Consider the following 5,714-nt stretch of genomic DNA (forward strand, 5'->3'; position numbering starts at 1 on the left):
ATTTGTGAACTGCGAGCTTCTAGTCGGCAACCTCTAGTCTATACACAATGACCTGGAATGATGTCTGAGACAAACTGTTAAAGGAAGAAAAAGCATCCATAGAACAATAGATATAGAATAAACATTTATTTAAAAAACACTCTCCTCCATTACAGATGTGTGTGTATGTATGTTTGTAGTTGCATAGATAAAAGTTTGTAAAATACTCTTGGTTTGTTAACTGCTATTACCAGTGAGGAGGGAGGTGTGATGTGTATTTTGGGGGATGGGATTGGTATATTTTAGGGGGGCTTTTGTTTTCATACTGTACACTTGTTGTATTCATTGGCATTTAAAAACTACAGTGTTTTTAAATAGACATTTCTCCAAAGAAGACATACGGATGGCTAACAAACACATGAAAAGATGCTCAACATCACTCATTATTAGAGAAATGCAAATCAAAACCACAATGAGGTACCACTTCACACCAGTCAGAATGGCTGCGATCCAAAAATCTGCAAGCAATAAATGCTGGAGAGGGTGTGGAGAAAAGGGAACCCTCCTACACTGTTGGTGGGAATGCAAACTAGTACAGCCACTATGGAGAACAGTGTGGAGATTCCTTAAAAAATTGCAAATAGAACTACCTTATGACCCAGCAATCCCACTTCTGGGCATACACACCGAAGAAACCAGAATTGAAAGAGACACATGTACCCCAATGTTCATCGCAGCACTGTTTATAATAGCCAGGACATGGAAACAACCTAGATGTCCATCAGCAGATGAATGGATAAGAAAGCTGTGGTACATATACACAATGGAGTATTACTCAGCTGTTAAAAAGAATTCATTTGAATCAGTTCTGATGAGATGGATGAATCTGGAGCCGATTATACAGAGTGAAGTAAGCCAGAAAGAAAAACACCAATACAGTATACTAACACATATATATGGAATTTAGGAAGATGGCAATGACGACCCTGTATGCAAGACAGGGAAAGAGACACAGATGTGTATAACGGACTTTTGGACTCAGAGGGAGAGGGAGAGGGTGGGATGATTTGGGAGAATGACATTCTAACATGTATACTATCATGTGAATTGAATTGCCAGTCTATGTCTGACGCAGGATGCAGCATGCTTGGGGCTGGTGCATGGGGATGACCCAGAAGGATGTTATGGGGAGGGAGGTGGGAGGGGGGTTCATGTTTGGGAATGCATGTAAGAATTAAAGTTTTAAAATTTAAAAAATAAAAAACTAAAAAACTAAAAAAAAAACAAAACAAAACAAAAAAAAACTACAGTGTTTTTATGTATTGCTGTTGAAATTAAAAGCTCATTAAAACTGGATCTCAATGTTCAATTGCAAAAAAAAAAATCTTGAAAAAGATTGGTAAAGCCAATTTCAAGCTACTTTTATTTTGAGTACAAGCTCACCATTACAAATATATGATGCTAACTAATGAAATAGTAATCCTCAAAGATCTTTGCTTTGTCCCACACAGACACATTTGTAATCTGAGTCCATGTGTTAAGTTTCCTTTCTGTGGTTACTCTTAAAATTACAGTGGTCATGCATTGAGTTCCATATGCATTTCTCACACCTCCTTTATCTCAGCCATCCCTTACTTTGCTATTCTCTTCTTTCTGGAAAAAAAATAGTGCAGTGATCCCAGACATGATTATTATTGCCATGACCACAATGATAGTAACAACACCAACTTTTAGACCTCGTATTAAAAATCCAGGTGCTTTCGGTGATGACCCAGAGAGATGGTATGGGGCGGGAGGTGGGAGGGGGGTTCGTGTTTGGGAACGCATGTACACCCATGGGGATTCATGTCAATGTATGGCAAAACCATACAGTATTGTAAAGTAAAATAAAGTAAAAATAAAAGACAAAAAAAAATACAAAAAAAAAAGGAAAAAAAATCCAGATGCTTTAAAAAAAACAATACTGGGGTGTAGTGCTTTATAATGTTGTGTTAATTTCTGCTGTACAACAATGTGAATTGGCTATATGTATACATATACCTTCTCGCTAGTGAGCCTCCCCCCAACCCCACCTCCCTAGGTCATCACAGCACTGATCAGAGCTCCTTGAGCTATATAGCAGTTTGCCACTTGCTGTTTTACATATGGCTTTAAAAAATTAGCATAGTAAATTAAAGTTTGACCAGGACTCAGGCATTCGGATTTACCTTAAATATTTTAAAGGCCTTATATGAGGTGTTTGTAAGGAAACATTTTCTAAAACGTCTGCCAATAATTACTAATGGCTTTTGTTCTTTCTTCGTTTGCCAGGACAGTGTTTTTGCAACAGTCTTCATTATGATTCACGTAAGAAACACATTTTACATTGTTATTCTTTACACAAACATGTGTACATATACTAATGAAACAGAAGTGAGATCATGGTAAAGTATTTTCATCATTGTGATCCACAATGCACTCACCCATGTTTCCATCCTAGTCTCATCTATTTCATTAAGAAATATGGTTTGAACTTATAAAATTGATTTAATGACAGGTTTACATCAAACCTCAGTTGATAAGCAGTCCGACTTTTTGCGACCCCATGGACTGTAGCCTGCCTGGCTCCTCCATCCATGGGATTCTCCAGGCAAGAGTACTGGAGTGGGTTGCCATTTCCTTCTCCAGGGGATCTTCCTGACCCAGGGATCGAACCCGGGTCTCCTGCATTGTAGGCAGACGCTTTACCATCTGAGCCACCAGGGAAACCCAAGAAATATGGTTTGAACTTATAAAATTGATTTAAGGACAGGTTTACATCAAACCTCAGTTGATAAGCAGTTGCTTAGAAACACACCTTGGCTTCCTCTCCAGCCACTTTCTGTTTTCAAGCTCCCCTGTCTCCTCCTGTCTTGATGGAAGGAGTCCCAGGAGTCAGTTCCTTTTGGCAGGAAGAGTGACATCTGGGGCTAGGTCTGTGTTGAGCATTTTTCATTCTTGGTTAGAACCACAGACACCACAGCACCTGTTATTAAATTCACCAAGTGTCCCTCCTGGAAAACGCAATAACTTTCTCAGCAGTCTGAGGCTCACTCTGCACTCTTTCACCCCATCCATCGTTGTATGGCTCTACAAGGGACTTTCTGACATGTTTTCTTATTTTCTGGCAGTGGTCCTGCTATGCTTGGGTTGTGTTAGGGTTCATGGGGCAGAATGAGCCGACGTGCTCTAGATTCCATTCTGACTTCTAAGCTATAAGCCATGATAGGTGATGCCCAGGAAAATACATTTTCTCCCTCAGATTTATTGAGATATTAATGATATACTATATGTAAGTTATATGTCATATAACAATGTGATGATTTGATACACACACATATATACGCATTGCAAAATGGTTATAGCAATAAGGTTAGTTAGCACCTCCATCTCCTAATGCAGTCACATTTTTGTATGTATGTATGTATGTATGTATGTATGTATGTATGTATGTGTGTGTGTGTAGGTTATTCCCTCAGTTGTTTGTGTCCAACTCTTTGTGACCCCATGGACTGTAGCCCACTGGGCTCCTCTGTCCATGGAATTCTCCAGGGAAAAATACTGGAGTGGGTTGCTGTTCCCTTCTCCAGAGGATCTTTCCAACGCAGGGATCAAACCTGGCTCTCCTGCATTGCAGGTGGATTCTTTACCATCTAAGCCACCAGGGAAGCCCATATGTGATATTTAAGATTTACTTTCTAAACATGTTTCAAGTATATAAAGCATTGTTGTTAATTACAGTCAGCACACTGTACCTTGGGTCCTCAGAATGGATTAATCTTATAGCTGGAAGTTTCTACCCTTCAACCAAAATCTCTCCATCTCCCCAGTCCCCAGCCTCTGGCAACTACTTTTTTTTTTTTTTTTCCCCCAGTCAGGGTTTCTAATGATTTTATTTATTTCTTACTTTTGGCTGTGCTGGGTCTTCTTTGCTGCACGGCTTTCTCTAGCTGCAGCAGGCAGGAGCTATTCTGTAGTCGCAGTGCATGGACTTCTCATTGTGGTGGCTTCTCTCGTTGGGGAGCACGGGCTTTCAGTCTGCGAGCTTCAGTATTTGCAGCATGTGACTCAGTGGTTGCAGTTCTTAGGGTCTAGAGCACACACTCAGTAGTTGTCCCTTGGTATTTGTGATCTTCCTAGACCAGGGGTCGAGTCTGTGTCTCCTGAATTGGCAGGTGGATTCTTTACCATTGAGCCACCAGGGAAGCCTCTACTTTCTGTTTCTATGAGTTTGGCCTTTTTAGATCACATAAATATGTGTCTAAATAGATCACATACAGAATTTGTGATCACAGATCTGTGTCTAAATCGATCACATACAGCATTTGTCTTTGTCTCACTTATATCTCTTAGCCTATTGCCTCTGTGTCTATTCATGTGGCTGCAACTGGCAGGATTCCCTGCTTTTCCTTCTTTTTACATAGAATAACGATGGAATAACATTCCATTATATCTATGTCTCTGTTCCTGTTTCTGTCTCTCTCACACACTCTCTATTCATTCATATACCCCAATTAAAATAAAAGATAAGCTCAGGAAAATGTAGCTTTTGGGGACATCTCTAGTGGTTTAATGGTTAAGACTCCTTGCTTCCACTGCAGCAAGCACGAGTTTGATCCCTGTTCCAGGAACTAAGATCCTACAAGCCTTGCCACTCTTGGGTAAAACGTTAAGAAAAACATATATGTAGCTTTTAAAACTAAAGATTCACTTTAAATGCTTTGATAAGTCTTGTGTGACTTGTCCTAAATGAAGGTAAAATTTCAAAATACATATTATATCTGCTCTGTGGTATTGATATTCATAATATTAATAGACTAAAATCATACAAAATACATATATAATACCCAAGTACATTTAAACAGAATGATCACTGTTAAATGATTTTTTGATATAGAGTTGTCTGCTGTGATACGTATTCTCATTTTCAATACAAGAAGGAATAGATTTAATTTCCTTTGTGGAGGAAAGACTTCCTGGAAAAAATCCAACAGGCTCCATAGAAATTCATATCACAAGAAGGAGACCTCTTACTCAGCATTTGTCCTATTATTACTAGATAAATATCCTGGAGTATTTAAGAGAAAAATGCTAAAAATTAGCAGAGATGTAATTTCCTTTCCATTCAAATTTAATGACTTGCTTCACTGATGAATCTTTGTACCTTTCACTGCCCAAACTTTGGTGGTCAACTTTTCTTGTTATTAATGAAAGTAATTAAAAGAAACAATTATAGATCTTTCTGTGGAATTTAAGCCATTTCATCAAATATTCTAAAAGTTTCCATTTCACCTGATAGAGGACTTGAAAAAAATAATGTCCTTGAGGAACAAACCTTAAAGCCCAATATTATACCACCTCTATGCATAGTTCATTACCCTACAAGAAATTATGCCCTTGGAAATTGCCAGCAACTATTTTTAGAAAGAACAATGTATTCTTATTCACAGTGGTTAGTAGAAAAAAGAACGTGAAACTACTTTAGAGGACAAAACAGATGTCTTAGAATTTATTTAATTACGCTGCTTCTGGTGTCCCAAACTCCCTTTCAATTAATAAAAAGTTTTAGAACTTTTTCACACTTTATGTTGAAAACAAAATAGTAAAAAACTTTCTTGATAATATTCATGCAAAATTTGTTTTTTTTATTGGTTCCTTTTTATCTAATGTCTGAAGTCGTTTTTTTTTTAAAAGAATAAATGCACTTACTGCATTGC

The 5,714-nt window shown here is 38.0% G+C and overlaps 1 non-coding gene across 1 annotated transcript; it reads right to left on the reverse strand.

The window, feature by feature from the left end:
* Positions 1-2,651: 2,651 nt before the first annotated feature.
* TRNAC-ACA (transfer RNA cysteine (anticodon ACA)) lies at positions 2,652-2,724 on the reverse strand. The gene has a single exon. It is a non-coding gene; the product is annotated as a tRNA-Cys (tRNA).
* Positions 2,725-5,714: the final 2,990 nt, after the last annotated feature.

The sequence above is a fragment of the Ovis aries genome, chromosome 8, assembly GCF_016772045.2.
Source record: "Ovis aries strain OAR_USU_Benz2616 breed Rambouillet chromosome 8, ARS-UI_Ramb_v3.0, whole genome shotgun sequence".
Lineage (NCBI taxonomy): Eukaryota > Metazoa > Chordata > Mammalia > Artiodactyla > Bovidae > Ovis > Ovis aries.